Genomic DNA, 17,637 nt, shown 5'->3' with positions numbered 1-17,637 from the left:
AGTATATTCTTCTTGGTGATGCATATCGTCATGAGAATGGAAGCGAAGGTAGTCCATTTCCAACCCATGTTTTTATACACTGACAATGTGGCCCCAGGAATGAAAAGCGTGGTTGTCGTGGACTTTCTGGATTTTCAAACCTAGTTTTTTAATCAGGAAAGAAAAGCGTGTTTGTCCTGGTGGAGCTGAATGTTCAAACCTGGTTTTTAATATACATAAGACTTTAATAATAAAATGTATAATAATAGCAGAAATAGCGCACACTTTAATTTATAAAACAGTGCTGCCACCTACCAATAGCTTTTGCTATATTTTAATACAGTCTGACAGGTTCAACGATGTACAATATTATTTACAAATACGAGGCCACAATTGCTTACCATGTGACCGTTGTTTCTCGATCATTGCAAGGATGAAGGAAAAGGTTGAGAGAGTAGAAATAGGCTACCACAAGGATGGTATGATATGGTCAGTCGGAAATATGATGTTGTGGTCATGAAGGGCGACGATTTTAGGGAACATAAAGCGTTCCTAAAAGTTATTAAAAAAAGTGTAACCAACAGTGGCAGAAAGTTCACGGTATCTAAATATAAATTACAGACTTACAGTAGTATACACAAGTCTAAGGTCAAAACATTAGAGAACATGAATGGTGAGCCGTGTGAATACTGCCGAATTTCTAAACCTAGAACAGGTGTGATCTCGCTATCAAACACTCCACTGTACACAAACAGACAGCGTGTCAAGTCTTGCAAATTGGATGATATAAAGAAGTAGTGTAAATATTTAAGCAAGGATGCACAGAACTTGTACAACTCATTACCGTCACAGGAAGATGAGGATGACTCCAGCGATGGCAGTAATTCCTAACTTACTGATATAGTGAACTAATCTGTATTCAACCATTCACTTTGTAATAATAAAATACTTCTTTAGACATCAGGTATACATATAAAGTTCCCATAACATCTACAGTTATTATTAATCATGTCCAAGAATTGAAAAGATGTAAGTCCAGGTCATTTATACCCCCATAAATAGGCCTACATCCTGATTGCACGTATCTGCAACAGTGTTACTAATACATGTGTAGGTATGAAAACTCTATAAAATAAATCACAAGTCATTACTTCTTCATAGAAAGTAATGCAGTTACAATGTTTTATGTCTCTCCTGTAAAATTTGCTTCTTTGGACTTAATGCATTTTCAATCCTGGATATATATATATATATATATATATATATATATATATATATATATGTATATATATTATAATATACTGTATATGTATTTAAAAGAGAAAACCCTGAAATATGCACTTATGCGAAATAAAGTTAGTTTCATTGGAACGTAAAACCCATGACCGACACAGATCTACTTTTACTTTTCCAATATGCCAAATCAATAAAAACATGAAATTGCATGAAGTTCAACAGTCTATATAGCCATTAGTCTTACATTAAAAGCAGATAGTAAAATTTACTCTCGTTTAACTAATCTCGGGTAAAGTGAAATTTACTCCAGTATGGTGAAACAGGCCCTTACCCAGTGATTACGTATGTACAGTATGCAACGCAATTAGACGTGATTCATCGCGCAGAATTGGCTGCTGGCGACGGCCTATTGCGTGTCGTAGTTGTGATTTCACGGAGTTGTGTTACAAATGCATAAAGTTTTTATGTATTATTTCCGAAGCGTGTATCGTAAACGGTGAAAGAAAATTCCGTACAAAAAGCCCGTCTTTCCGAGAACAAACCGTTCCAATGCCAAACACTCAAAATAGTCTAGAAACACAGCAGTAGTAATTACACAACGATGTATCAAAATGTTAACATGTATAACACTGTGACATTGTTGGTGTCCGATAAAGTATCTCCACATTGGAAAGTGTTGCTATACAACAACGTTCTACTTTGTTCCACAGAATGTTTGAAAGAGTATAGTAATTTATCTGTCACTAAGTTATATGTGATTCCTTCAAACAGGGACGAATAAAAAATGGTATGGGTCACAGCGAAAACAATAATTGGGCCCCTCTATTAAAACTAATAAATAATAATAATAATAATAATAATAATAATAATAATAATAATAATAATAATAACTCACCACTTATGCTCAACACACGGACAAACTTCACTCATAGCCGTACATTTATTAATATTCTTTCCTTAAATATTAGTCTCTACCTGACTGTGAAACAAGCGGGTCCGGGTTCAAATCCTGGTTGGGACAAGTTCCCTCAACCCATTAAGAGCAAAAACTGGGTAACTTTCGGCGCTGTACCTCGGACTCATTTTGCTGGCATTATTACCTTTATCACATTCAGACGCTAGATAAGCACAGCAGTTGATAAAGCGTCGTAAAATAACCAATTAAAAATAGTGACCTGTCTCTTCAAAACAATTCTCCGCCAAATTTCATATTCAGTATTCGTAAAATTTGAAATTATTTAAGCGTGATTGTGCCATGCGATTCCTTAATTAATCTTTTATTAATTGTAACTTGGAAAATGAACGTACTCCACATTCATTGGTCACAAACAATGTCAGAAAAAGTCTCACAGCAAGTTCCATATTGGGGTAGTGCTGACAAAATATTCTCATTTTTAATGTAGCATAACTGTACAGGTTATTAATATTAAATATTTACAATCCCGATCATTCATTTCATTTACTGTTCTGTCCAAGGGCAGGTCTTTCACTGCAAATCCAGCTTTCTCCAATCGTTCCTATTTTCTGCCCTCCTCTTCATTTCCTCATATGATCCATATATCTTAATGTCGTCTATGAACTGATTTCTCCCTTTCACCATTCCTTCCAGTGCATCCTTCAGTAGGCAGTTTCTTCTCAGCCAGTGACCCAACCAATTCCTTTTCCTCTTACTGATTAGTTTCAGCATCATTCTTCCTTCACCCACTTTTTCCAACACAACTTCATTTCTTATTCTCTCTGGACACTTCACACGTTCCACTCTTCTCCATATCCACATTTCAAATGCTTCTATTCGCTTATCTTCACTTCGTCGTAATGTCCATGTTTCTGATCCATACAATGCCACTCCACACAAAGCACTTCATAGGTCTCTTCCTTAGTTCTTTTTCCAGAGGTCAGCAGAAAATGCTCCTTTTACTGTTAAAAGATTAGATTAGATTAGATTAGATTAGATTAGATTAGATTTATTTATTTAACCTGGTAGAGATAAGGCCGTCAGGCCTTCTCTGCCCCTCTACCAAGGTTCCTTGGCCATTGCTATCCTCCTTTTGACTTCCTGGCAGGAGCTCATGTTACTGCTTATAGTACACCCCAAGTATTTCAAGCTGTCCACTTGCTCTACTGGCTTATTTAGAATTCGCAAGTATATCTTCTGTATTTTTCTAAGACCATTCTCTTCGTCTTATTTTCATTTATCTTCATCCCATACTGCTCACAGCTGTCATTTAGCTCCAGTAGCATATCTTTTAGCATCATTTCCTCTTCTGCTAACAACGCCATATCATCAGTGATCAGTCATACAGAATATCTGTACGTAACGATCCCAACAGTAGGTGTTTTCCTTTCTCTCCTTCCTTCCACCTGAAGACGAAGGGAGAACCTCCCTTCGAAACGTTGTGTTTTAATTTTTGATTGTGACAACCAGCAATGGAAAAAGTCCAAACCCCTCACCTAAACATTAATGATCCACCATTGCTTTCCAACCCCTCATTTAGATCATATTGGAAATTCAATCAATGGTTTTCCCAAAACTCGCTATGAAATATTTGATACAAAACAATCTTTTTTTTTATCTCGAAAAGGAAGCAAAAACAAGTATAACTGTATTAAACTTTTTGTTTGAAATATCTCAAAGAATAGCCACTTGAAATTAATGACATTACTTACGGTTTACTCTGTATAGAATTTTTTTCTCTCCTTTGTGCGAAGGACCCGAAGCCTTGCACTGCAGCCTGAGGGTTATTGTGCTTACCATACCTATTCTGTGAATGATTGGGTAGCCGAACGGCCGCTCTCTTGTACAAGTACAGCACGGCGCACCGTAAAATTAATCCGGGCTATTTTATGCATAATGATATGAGAAATTAATGATCGCGAAATGAGTCCGAGGTGCAACGGCGAAAGTTACCCAGCAATTCTTCAATTAGTTGAGGGAAAACCCGAAAAAAACCCCAACCAGATAACTGTCCCAATCAGGATTTGAACCCGGACCCGTTCGCTCGTTTCATGGCCGGACCTGCTAACCATTACTCCACAGCAGTGAACCAATACAGTTACCACAGTCAAGTATATACAGTCACGAAGCTCAATACGTAGTAAATATTCATCCATAGATAGTTGCTAACCACTAGAATCGCTACTATCGTCTCATTACAGTCAATGCGAAATAGTACCTGCACAGTCTATTGTTCCTAGTAACCTCACAACACAAGCTTGGTGACTGTATATTCAAGGACATCATTTTATTTTTACTTCAATTTTTATTGCACCTGAGTTTTTGAATGTACTTCACTCCCACCCCCTCTACTACTAAACTTCCAACTGTATGCAGTGAAAGTCGCCTTACGGTCATGAGTAAACAGTACTGAGTTGGTGAGTATAGTACGTTCCAGATATATGTTCGCGTTTTCCAGTGACGAAAGAGCTTTCAATATTGAATCATATTTTCGCACAGGTAGGCTACTGTCGTCCGTTTGCCTACTTCGCAACCCGGTTTCCCCCACCCGCTTCTACTTGCCCCTCTGTAAAGGCTAGTGGCTGGGCTGTCTTAGCTCTTTTCTGAAAACATTAATTTCTGTTAGGAATTGGACGACTACGTACTATTATACAACTGTTTAAAATAACTTAAATAAGTAATTAACTGTCACGTGATTTCCCCCCTTTCTACGACTCTGCGACAAAACCACTTGGATGGAGAGTAGATAGCATGTCTGAGTTATTTTATCTTTTCGGATCTGGCAGAAGTGAACATTGCATTTACAGTACGTAAGGTACTCTTTTATAGAGTAGGTACAGAATTATTTCAACACGAGTTACTAGTACGAAGGACGAAACTGGTAATTGGAATTAGGTACAATAGTCTATAGTGCGCGATAATGTGCACAAAAGAACTGAAGCCTGTATCGAAATGAACGGCCACCATTTTCAAAAATGTATTTAAATATCCATATTATGACTATATTTCAATTTAACTTCATTCTCTATATTCTAAGCTAATGTGCTGTAGACAGTACAATATACACTGCATAATGAATACGTCCTAATGGATAGCTCAATTCGTGAGTACAAACAGTAATTACTGTATTTTGATTAAAGAAAAACCCAGCCCTAATGAAAATTATCAAACTCAAAATCGCGATATTTCCTAGTTTACGTAAATGTATGAACTATTTTTCTTCTCTCCTATACCTCGTAAAGTGATTTGTTTAGCCTATATTTTACGCCAGTATCATCGAACTCCAGTCGTGGAAAGGGTTAGCAAACGATGTTTCCGGTTCCTCAACCGCTAATCCAAAGACACATCCAGGTTGATATTGGAAATGTTAGTAAAAATAGAATGATGGCCCTGTACTAGACTGTGCAGCTACTTTAACTGAGCAGAGGATACTGTCAAAGCAGGGAGGACAGAGACAGCAACAAACAATACCATTATTGTTCAATGAATGAAGTTTGGTTGCAATTAATACTGTATTTGATCTGTCCCTACATTTATTACTTTTATTGTTACTATCATCATTTTGAGGCGTATTATACCTCGGGGCCGCCACCGGCTTCGCCCATGCGTTAAAATGGTACTGCCTTCAAATCGTATCCACTATGTTGACTATGTGATACTCATTCCTACGAGTGCTCGTAATGGAAGTTGAACTTATTGCCTTATAGTGTGACACGCATCGACCATTAAGAAACGTTCCTACGTAACCATATCAGTGAACACTCTTATTTAAGTGCTGATAAGGGAGATAAGCGATTAAGTGACAATAACACAAAGTATTTAAGTTTAGCTACATGTTTTTGTCATTAAAGGTAATGACAGTTGCCGAGAAAATAAATTATTACACAAGCATGATATATATACACCAATGAGAAATTGGAAAACTTACATGCTGCACAAGAAGACAAAAACAACTTCACGCAAAACAGTCTTGATATTTGTGCTACAATGTGTTTCACGTCATTCCCTTACAAAACGAGCGGGGAGTAGGACATAATTTTGTCCACCGCTGTGGAGTTACTGTTAGCACGTCTGACCGTGAAACGAGTGGACCCGGGTACAAATCCTGGTTGGGATATGTTACCTGGTTGGGATTTTTTCGGGGGTTTTCCCCTCAACCAATTGTAGGGTTCAGAGCCACAGTGGGCCAAGCGCCATTTATTAAAAACTGAGAAAACAAGAGTTAAAATTAAGTGATTGCCATAATTTAACGGAACATATAGCAAGTAAGATTAAGTATGCACATTAAAATTAAATTATATGTCAATCTTCATTAAATTATTGTATTTACTTAAATTTAACCCTTGCTTTCTCGGTTTTTAATAAATGGCGCTTGACCCGCTATGTCTCTGAACCCTTCAATTGAAGCAGAATTGCTGGATAACTTTCGCCGTTGGACCTCGGACTCATTTCGCCATCATTAATTCACATACCATCATCATCATTATCATCATCACCATCCATACCATAGCCCGAGTTGAGAGTTGAGTTCACAGTGCGTAGTGCTGTACTTGTACAAGAGCACGACCGTTCGGCTACCCAATCATTCACCGAATAGGAGTGGTAAGCTCAATAAGCCTCCTCCGTACAAGAGAGAAAGAGAGCGAGGACATAATTTTGAATCTCATAGGCTTACAGAGTGACACAGAAGATGAGTCTCTATGTCTCTTTCCATATTTCGGACATTAGAATTAGAAACAATCACGATTATGAACACATGTGTGATTATTAAACAATAATACAGATTGGAGTACGAAAAGCACAGCCATTTGAAGGCTTCAGAGCCATAGTGAGCTAATCGTCATTTATTAAAAACGGAGAAAGCAAGGGTTAAAGTTAAGTGAATACCATAGTTTAATGAAGATTGACATATCATTTAGTTTGAATGTGTATACTTTATAAAACTTCCTATACACTTCCATTGAATTATGGTAATAACTTCATTTTAACCCTTGTTTTCTACGGATTTAGTAAATGGCGCTTGGCCCACTACGGTTCTCAACCCTTCATTTATTCTTGTTTACGTTGCTGTTGGTATTACTCGACCAAGGCCAGTGGAGTCCTGCAGCCCGGAGTCGTGACGCTACTGCTCCTGCGTTCGTAATACCGCATCGCGATAGTTCAAATTACGCCCGTGGGTCCACTCGCCTCGGTCGAGTAATACAATATTTTGTTGTCGAAACGCAATACACGCCATGAAGACGTGTGAGTGAGTGCGGACGAATTCATGTAAACACAACAGAGCTGTATTTAAAATTTTTGCCGTTCAGGGTCTTTAAGAAAAAATTCTGCCTCCCCAACATAAGTATTAATCTAATGAAAATTTAAGCGAAATGAACACATTTTGAATAAGGGTAGTCAATATTCAAATGAAAGTGATAAGGGAGGAAACGATACACAACAAATAAAATTAAATATAACTTTAAACATATTAGTAATAATGTAGCATATTACCTCTAGATTCTAGATATCACAGTTCTGCGTTTTTTTAAATCTTAAATATTCCAATTTTGTTTCACCCTTAACTAGTGAAATTGTCTCTTGTTTGTTTGTTTATAGCCCACAGTGCTGGATCATCACTAATTTTACTTATTTCATTTCCACACACATCGCTGTCATTATTTTAATTATGTATGTGATCGATATTGCCTTCACTATGTTACATAGTGATAACAGAAAACGTATCACACAACATGAAGATGTACGCGCATCAGTGTTTCACTTTTAACAAGTCGGACAAAAATGCTATATTTATATATAATCACTTTTAATCATTGGATCTTTACTACAACTTGCTAATGTACCGTAATGCTTAGAAATGATCGAAAAATATAAGCAGATTACTTGAGCTCCAAACCAATCGTTTGAGACAGAACAGGCGCGCGGTTATGCTACTAAGGAAACACGACAGACCCAGTGGCGGACTGTAGGAAAGGAGCTAGGCTTTGCGTATTACATCTTTTGTACCCTTAGGCTCAGAAATGACCGGAAAATGTAACCGGATTACTTGTCCTCCAAGCCTACTGTTTGAGACAGAACACGCTGACGTTATGTTGAAAAGTAAACACTACAGACTTAGTGAGGAAAGGAACTCGTCTTTGCGTGTTACCTCTTCTACTGAGTGTTCAGTTCAAAGTGCGTCATGGCTCGCTGTATGCCGTCATGTGGCTAGTCGATGAGCCTAGAGAATTCAATCTTCCTACACTTCCGCAGAGTTGTATTACGTATGTGCCAGAGAAGTTGCCTAGCAAGTACGGCGTTCATTCAGAAGAGTACTTACCGATAAGTATGGTAACGCCGGTAGTGGCAGGAATGTGAACTGTTTCGAAACATGTATTGAAGTGAGTTTTTTCTTACTGTCGGGATATGGGGAGAGGGTTAAGACGATTACTTACGTATTTGTTGACATTAACTTCGACGGTCAACATGGACACGGAGCATTTGATTTGTATTGTGGAATGTTGCCGTACGCAACCGATGATAACAAATACCCTACGTACGACTTGCCCGCGCAAAACACAGTTCGAAAGAGGTTATTTTAGCACACAGACCGCACAGACCGCCATCTGTTGCTACGACGTTCAAGTTATACCGTACACGTTCTCAAGGTCAGATTGAACGCCTTGATTAATAGGCAATTTCTCTGATACAAAAGCTGAAACTCTCTTCAAATCGCTGACTCATCAACAGTGACGTCATGACACACTTTCAAATGAACACCCAGTATATGAAAAAACAATTAAAACATATAAATAACAAATTAATCAAAGTGAGCGACGTGGAATAATCAGTGCAGTGACGGATACACATTAGAGTCAACTCTTCAACAAGATTACGTATATAATTGTAGAAATGACTCAAAATCTCTCATTCATTAAAAGAGAAGGCATTATATGTATGTAAGAGGTCCATAAGCCCCCCGAAGAGAAAGCTTTGCGCATACCCTGCAATACTGAGGCCGTATTTCCATTGTTTAACGCATGAGAAGAAAAAGGCGAAGATGGGCTGAAAGACCACAGGAAACAGAAGTGCAGATCAAAAATTATGATTTATTAACAAGATACCACGTTTGGGAAAAGCTTCAACGTCGTCGAGAAGAGGTAATAGGCATATGCAAAAACTCTTTTCCTACAGTCCGCCAATTGGTCTGTCATGTTTACTTGTCAGCATAACCTCGCGCGTGTTGTCTCAAAGAGTACGCTTGAAGCGCAAATGATCTGTTTATATTTTCCAGCCATTTCTGTGCATGAGGCTACGACAATACAATTAAACCATACAAATAACATTTAATCAAATTTTAGTTTCATACATAGACATAGGCCTAATTATGTATTCGTACGACTACTATTAATGACATAAACATATAACTTATAAGTGTGTTATGTACACAAAAACCACAGAACAAACTCCTCTCTAAACCCAAAGATCAAGAATGAATAAACATAACAGAGAGATTTTACTCCTGACATTTCAATTTAATTTCAAATGAAACAATCATTTTACTCCTTGATCCCCACACACATTAACTTATTCAGTATTTAATCTTGGCATCGTGCAATCTATTACAGCCCTCAAGCGACATGGGATTGAATTAATTAAATGTTCAAAGAAGTCAGAATGACACTGAATCTCTTCCCAAACGTGGCATCCTGTTAAGAAATAGTAATTTTTTGCCTGTACTCTTGTTTCCTGTGGTCTTTCAGCCCATCTTCTCCTTGTTCATGCCATATGTTAATCAATAGAAATACGGCTTCAACCCTGCAGAGTATGCGCAAAGCTATCTCTTCAGGATGCATATAAGTCTCCCACCTACATATAATGCGTCCTCTATTTGGAGCAATTTTTACAATTAGCTAATATAAGTCTTAATCTCGCTGTAGAGTTGACTCTAATGTGTATCCGTCACTACACCGACTATTTCATGTTGCTTAATTTGATTAATTTGTTTTTCGTATGGCTATAATCGTATCATCGCCGTACAGAATAGGTAATACGCAGACTAGTTCCTTTCTTACAGCCCGCCACTGGACTTCGCGTGTTTACTTAACAGCATAACCTCGCTCATGTTGTCTCAAACAGTAGACTTGAAGAGAAAGTGGTCTGTTTACATTTTCAGGCCATTTCTGAGCATGAGAGTACAAAGAACCATGACTTCATTTTTTATATCAGCTAATAAGTTTGTTTTTGTAGATCATTTATTACAAATATTTTATGATTTTTTTCTCGTCACCTTGATATTAATCAGGGGAATATCAGTACAAATCAAATCAAAGAACAATTTAAAAAATGATCCAACATACAACAAAATATTTAATTTGTATTGCTAAAAATAAAGTTCCAATCAATGTTGGCAAGGACAATTATTTCAAGATAATTTATATTATGAATGAATATTTTAACTACAAATGAGGTTTCACACCGTGCTAGTTGTAGGGAAAATAACGATATACATTCATTAAAACTCCGTATTGATTTGAATATTATGTCATTATTTACTATTATATATTATTTTTATTAATTTCATCCATTTATTATTGTTTTATTATAGCACTTAATATGCAATGTAGTAAACTTATCGTCCAAACATAAAAGTCAAGTTGGCTCAAATAAAGTTCGTAAACAATTATAAAATTTAAAAATAATACACAGTTCAATTTTACAATTAGAATTAATGAAGATATTGACAATAAAATCGCAATGTATAATTATGAGTTATTTTAATTTCGTGGGATGATCAAGCCTATCTTCAAATATTTTAAAATCTCCTTGGGTAGATCTATTATACTGTAACCAATATAACTGTCTGAGTTCTGTGTCAGAAGTTTCATTTTATATAGTATACACTGTACTCAACGATTAGTACAGAATATCATCGTTGTTCCTGCAATAACTCCTATGTGCAAAATATAAAATTTGTCAGTAAGAAGAAAAAATACATTTATTAATCCTATGGCAGATGTACATAGAAGACTGTGAATTTATACATTTTCGAAACAAAGAAATATAATTATATATAGAAGATTTTATTATTTGCTCTATCACTATTTAAGTCATTTACTACAGCAAAAACTTGAAAATGGATAAATATGTTACATAGGAATTATTGCAGGAACAACGACGATATGTTATAACTTGAATTATTTTAGAACATCTTACACGAAATATTGCAAAACCACAATTTTTGTCTCTCAAATGCAATTAAATAATTTTAAAGAATTTATTACTTTTATAACGTACATGAATTAACAAAATTTTATTAGCCTTTCTGTCTCTCTCAATTGAAGAACTCATACATAGAAATAGTATAAATCTTATGTTCTCTTCCACAGGCACAGCACTTCTCTAGCAGAGATCGTACTCGTCAAAGTGATGAAAACACTGGCTGTATCAGAGAGTTCAACCGTTCAATGCTGCAAACAGGAATCGAACCAGTTTGGTTGCAATGGTAATTTCTTCTTGCCCGGAGAAGTAATTATGTCGCACATAAAGGATTCTGATGGCTCTTTCTCTTGTAACGACGTTCAAGTGGATCTGGATTGTTAGGTGGACCTCGTACGTCAGCGCTTTTAATGCACCTAACTCCCCAAGGCACGGGAAAGTTGATTACATTGTACTGGAGTGTGTCATCCTTCGATCGAAATCTCTTTGTCTGGAGTTTGCATGTATGGATAACAGTATTAATCCAGCCACAATATCGCGTCTCGACTTCACGCAGGTGTAGAATAGATTCATGCGGAAAAAATTGTCATGAAGATGACATGCTGTATCTTTGTTATTTCACGTTCACAGCGTTTCGCAAGAAATCAGTTCTTTTAGAAAAGTGGCGAATAAAATATAGTTTATAGTTTAATTTCTCGAACAAATATTCCAATGCCATGCATGCATACATACAGCCACCGGCGTAGCTCAGTCGGCTAAGGCGCTTGCCTGCCGATTCGAAGTTGCGTTCGGAAGCAGGTTCGATTCCCGCTTGGGCTGATTACCTGGTAGGATTTTTTCCGAGGTTTTCCCCAACCATAAGGCAAATGTCAGGTAATGTATGGCGAATCCTCGGCCTCATCTCGCCAAATATCATCTCGCTGTCACCAATCCCATCGACGCTAAATAACCTCGTAGATGATACAGCGTCGTTAAACGAACAAGTAAAAAATACATACATACATACATACATACATACATACATACATACATACATAATTATTCATATATAGCAAACATTTCTCTTATTACTTTTCTGTTGTAATTAATACTGATATTTTAAAATTGAACATTAATATTAAAACATATCAGTAATTTACAATGAAATTAAAATTATACTCATATCTTTGCAGATTCAGCCATGTTGTGATTGAATCCTCCCTAAAACATTGCTTCTTTAGAAATTCACGCAAATATAATAATGCCGAGTTTCATCAACCAATGTTAATTTTTAGCACGTTGTTAAACTAGTTTAACATTTGATTTAACAAAAATTCTGTTCCATCAACAAATGTTAGCTCTAACAAAGAGTTAAACTCTGTGTTAAATTAACATCCCATCTCCCTTATGTTAAAGGCTTAACAATTGTTAAACAGTTGAAAATGGCGGACGTAAATAATGCTTTTGATGTGGAATTGCTGTATTTAGACCATCTGAATGCCGTTCCTAATAGGGGAAGAGCTTTAAGACGAAATGATTTTGAAAATTTGCGAGAAGAAGAATTTTTGAAGAGATATAGATTGTCCAAAACTGTCGTCGGTAAGGTTGTGGAAGAAATACAAGAGAGGTTAGAATACCCGACCAACAGAAACATACCTCTATCTCCAATGCAGCAGATACTGATAACTCTGAGGTTTTATGCCACTGGATCCTTTCATTTAATGGTTGGAGATAATGCTGGAATTTCAAAATCTACAGTAAGTAGAATTGTTAGTAAAGTTTCTGCAGCAATAGCATCAATGAGAAGAAGGTACGTAACATTCCCCTCAGTACAACAACGCCCGAGTATTGTACAACAGTTTTACGATATGTACAATTTTCCTGGTATTGTGGGTGCAATAGACTGTACGCACATCAAGATTCAGTCACCTGGAGGCAATAGGGCAGAAATATATCGGAATCGAAAAGGTTACTTTTCTGTTAATGTCCAGGTCATCAGTGATGCCAACCTCCTAATTAGGGATATAGTAGCTAGATGGCCTGGATCAGTACACGACAGCACAATATTCAGCAACTCGCATATCAGAGCTCAATTTGAAATGGGAGCAATTGATGAGGGTATCCTTTTAGGTGACAGTGGATACCCTTTAAGAAAATATCTACTAACACCATACCTTCATCCCGAAACAAGACCCCAGCACAATTATAATGCAGCACATATTAGGACAAGAAACTGTGTAGAGAGGATGATAGGTGTGTGGAAGAGACGTTTTCCGGTTCTCAGCTTGGGGCTACGAACTAAACGACAAACAACCTTGACGATAATTGTGGCGACAGCAGTGTTGCACAACATTGCAGTGGAGACAAGGGATCAACTTCCTCCAGAAGATTTGACACTGCATCAGTACATCACAGAAAGAAGAAGGAATAGGCACATTAGAAACCAGAATCTTGTTCCTATTCACATGGAAAATGAACAAACTGCAGCAGCTTACAGGAACGCATTTGCACAACAACACTTCGCTTGTAAGTACTACAAACGTTTTATTTTTAAACTTGTTACCTATACTACATGAAACACGCTTAAACTATACATTTCTACCAAACTTCTACAAACAAAATACACTGCAACTAACTTATTCATCCTCAACACGCTTTCTTTTTTCTTTATAATATATTCATTTTTCTCTAAATGCTTCTTGTTTTAGTTTCTCAGTTTCCATTTTCATTTTCAGCAGTTGTTGCTCCTGGTTATATTTCTGTTGGATTAAATACATTTCTTTTTCACAGAGAGTTGTCCTGCTCTCGGCAAGTGCAGCAATGTTGTTACGACAAAGGTTGGCCTGGAAACAAAAATCAGCAGTGAAAATTTTGGCACTCCTGGCAAACTTTTATTATAACCCTCAACGTGACCAGCTCTGATACTGACCTTGGTGACGCGAGTCTGCTGCTTGTTACAGTTTTCTGCTCCTGTTAAAGCTTCAGCCTGGAAGTACAAACCCCGTTTATTAAACTTTCATTCTTAATTTAAAAAATAACTAACCTAAAAACTTAATAGAAGTGTCGTACTCACAACTGGAGTGACAAGAAGAGATGTGTTAGACGCCGGGCCTGGTGTACCCATTTCAAGTGATGCTGTGTTGTCCTCAAGTGATAATTGTTTTCTGTTTACATTCTCCTACAACAACAATAATACAAATTATAGTTTACAATTTGTCTTGATATAATATAAATTTAAAAGTATATATAGTTAATGAAAGTGATTTATCACCTCGTGTATTACTGCTATGACTTCAACAATATCGCAAGATCTTGCTTCCTGTTCGGTTGTAATTATTTCAGCGTCACCTAAAAATAAAATAAAATTGTTATTAAATACAAACGAATTTAATTTGAATGAATATATAATGCTAATATAATGCAACTGGTACTTACCATAGTATTCTGAATCACAGTCGAAGGGGTTGCTGTTAGGTTCTATTTGGTCCTCTATGAGGGACAGAACACTTTCATCAACTTTAGTTGTACATTGACCACCACCTGTTTTATACCTTTCCACCCGTTCGTCACTCCTTGCTTTCTTAGCTGATCTTTTTAAGTTAACATAAAATTGTCGCAGTTGTTTTGTTGTTCTTGATGTCACACTCCCATTCGAATTATATTCGTCTCTTAGTTTGTCCCACGTTTCGTCCTTCTCTTTTATTTTCAACCCATCGGTTTTCTTGCACTCTATAATTTCTTTATACTTGTTTACTAGTTCTATCAACAACTCTTTCTCAAAAGTAGAAAAATTTGTGCCCCTCATCCTCTTCATTTCACCATTATTTCACAGATGTTCAAACAAAAGCGCAACGGAGTGCATTCAGAAATCGTATGAATCATACACCGCCTTCTCGATTCGTTGTGTTCGCTATTCTTGCGAGTATTAACAACATGTTAGTTAACATTTTGCAGGAAAATGTTGGTGAAATGCAAGAGTCTTAACAAATTGTTAAAAATTTTAACTCATGTTAAGAAACAACGTGTTAGCAGAGTTATAACATCTGTTGATGAAACCGGGCATAAGGGTAGTAAGGGATATTAACAAATAGAAACGGTTGTTTCTTTACGAAAAAAAAAACTCTTCATTGCGTGTGGAAAGCAGGGAAAATTTGTGACAAATGGCGAATATAAGTAGACCTATGTATACAATTGAGACGTTCCCTGGAATAAAAACTTAGCTGCAAAATTTCACATTTTTGATAGAGCATGAAACATCTTAGATCTGATATAATATTGAGCAGAGCAACATTCAAATGTTTATAGAGAACGCTATGTTTGTTGCATGGAAATATTTGGTCAGAGGGGAGATGTGGTATTAAGGATTCAACGTACAGTATGTTGGAAGCTGAAAAATTACTTAACGTACGTTAAGTTGTGATTCTAGGGAACTCATCAATTCCTCATTTCTTCACTATGTATATAATCATTAATTTCTTCAATGCGGGCTCGGGATAAGAAACATGGATATTCCTCGTGGTTTGTTGAGAGGTAAGTACAGCAGATGGCAGTGATACTGAATTCTAGACCACTTGAAAATCTACACGCAGGAAAATGAGCCCCACAATCGCCAAGAATAATACGAACACAAAAATCACAGTGTAACAAAATCTCTTTTATCTAATACAGCATTTTTTTTCGGAGCAGTCATACTTCGAAGCTGTGACGGCAAAACGCTGTCACACCCTACCTCTAATGGGAAGCACACAGTTTATTCTAAGGAAAAATAAATTGAAGAAAGTCGTTTGATTCAATTAGAAATCAATCGTCAACGTGTATTTTGAATACAAATAAAGATCAATTAATTTAGTCGACCTGGTTGGCGAGTTGTTATAGCGCTGGCCTTCTATGCCCAAGGTTGCGGGTTCGATCCAGGGCCAGGTCGATGGCATTTAAGTGTGCTTAAATGCGACAGGCTCATGTCAGTAGATTTACTGGCATGTAAAAGAACTCCTGCGGGACAAAATTCCGGCACATCCGGCGACGCTGATATAACCTCTGCAGTTGCGAGCGTCGTTAAATAAAACAACATTATCAATTAATTTTCTGTGAAAATCATTGTAATTCATGTGCAGGCAGAATGACCGAAACTACTTTTCCATTACAAGATCTGTTCAAGATGTGTATTTCCGCGAATGTTTTCATAGTCTATTTTTTTCAGCATTACACAACATTTTGTTCACATTTCTAATGATAAGACAGTAAGAGGATATATATGTCCGGTTTCTGGTATACCTCAATTAACTCTCAGTTACTTAACTGCTCTTATAAATTTAACTGCACTGATAACTTTCATGAGTTTCCGGAAAGTTAAATGTAGAGTTGTCAGCGCTTGTAACTAACAGTTGAGGTAACTTCAATTTCAATATCTATTGTCGTCCCTAGATGTCTCCACTAGTATTTTGTTAGTGATTTTTAGTTATTTATAGTTACTTTTGTTTGCAGCAGTTTTTAGTAGTAATATGGTTGATAGGTACACAGTGAGCTCTATACTACTAGCAGGTGCAAGCTTTTTTAATTAAAGAACCATGTCATAAACGGTAGTGCACATATACACTTCCAACTCAATCGTAACATGATTACAAAAGCAATAATTGTTGGTATTTGGCGTGATTATCGAGGTAAATAATGCTAGTGGAGAGAGAGCTTGATGTAACTTCTGCTTCAAAATTGCAACCATGTTCAGCTGTGGTGACTATGGCAGCCATATTGATAAACATGTTAAAATATTTTACATTCGCCCATATGAATGCTTTCATGTATTGAAATGAAATTTTAGAGCCCGAAATGTCATTGGCATTGGTAGAATACCCAAAAATAAAATATTCCTTGACTGACGACATACAATCTGAAGTTGATAACGAAAATTAAGCTTGAGATGTTCGAAATTGTCTTTATAAACCAAAGACGTTCTAGTTATAAACACACATTATTATCCTAATATGTCATAGAGAGTAAAACATTTACCGTAAGTTATGTAAATATAACGCCAAATTTGTAAAAATATATAGATAATATAATAAATTAATTTATTGTAGTCTATATTATTATTTAATATCAGTTATTACAGCTTACGAAACAGTAATGCAGTATCGCTGCATATCAGTATTTGTTCGAATCAGTACTAAAAGCCAGGTAACTACAGGACGAGGTATAGTTACCTGTTGACGCACAGATAACTGTAAAGATAACGATAAATGTTGTTTCGGAAACTCATTTTAAACATACAAGCACGTTAAATTATAGATAAC

At 36.4% G+C, this 17,637-nt stretch overlaps 1 protein-coding gene and 1 long non-coding RNA gene across 13 annotated transcripts in view; one reads left to right on the top strand and one right to left on the bottom strand.

Moving 5' to 3' along the window:
- The window catches only part of Ipk1 (Inositol phosphate kinase 1), a 1,778,442-nt gene that overhangs the window by 1,475,933 nt on the left and 284,872 nt on the right, over positions 1 to 17,637 (bottom strand). The window lies entirely within an intron of this gene.
- LOC138707914 (uncharacterized) lies at positions 13,120 to 14,561 on the top strand. The gene is made up of 2 exons (XR_011334439.1): positions 13,120 to 13,873; positions 14,138 to 14,561. It is a non-coding gene; the product is annotated as an uncharacterized lncRNA (long non-coding RNA).

Source organism: Periplaneta americana, chromosome 10 (assembly GCF_040183065.1).
Source record: "Periplaneta americana isolate PAMFEO1 chromosome 10, P.americana_PAMFEO1_priV1, whole genome shotgun sequence".
Classification (NCBI taxonomy): Eukaryota; Metazoa; Arthropoda; class Insecta; order Blattodea; family Blattidae; genus Periplaneta; species Periplaneta americana.
This window is presented reverse-complemented; position numbering and strand designations above follow the sequence as displayed.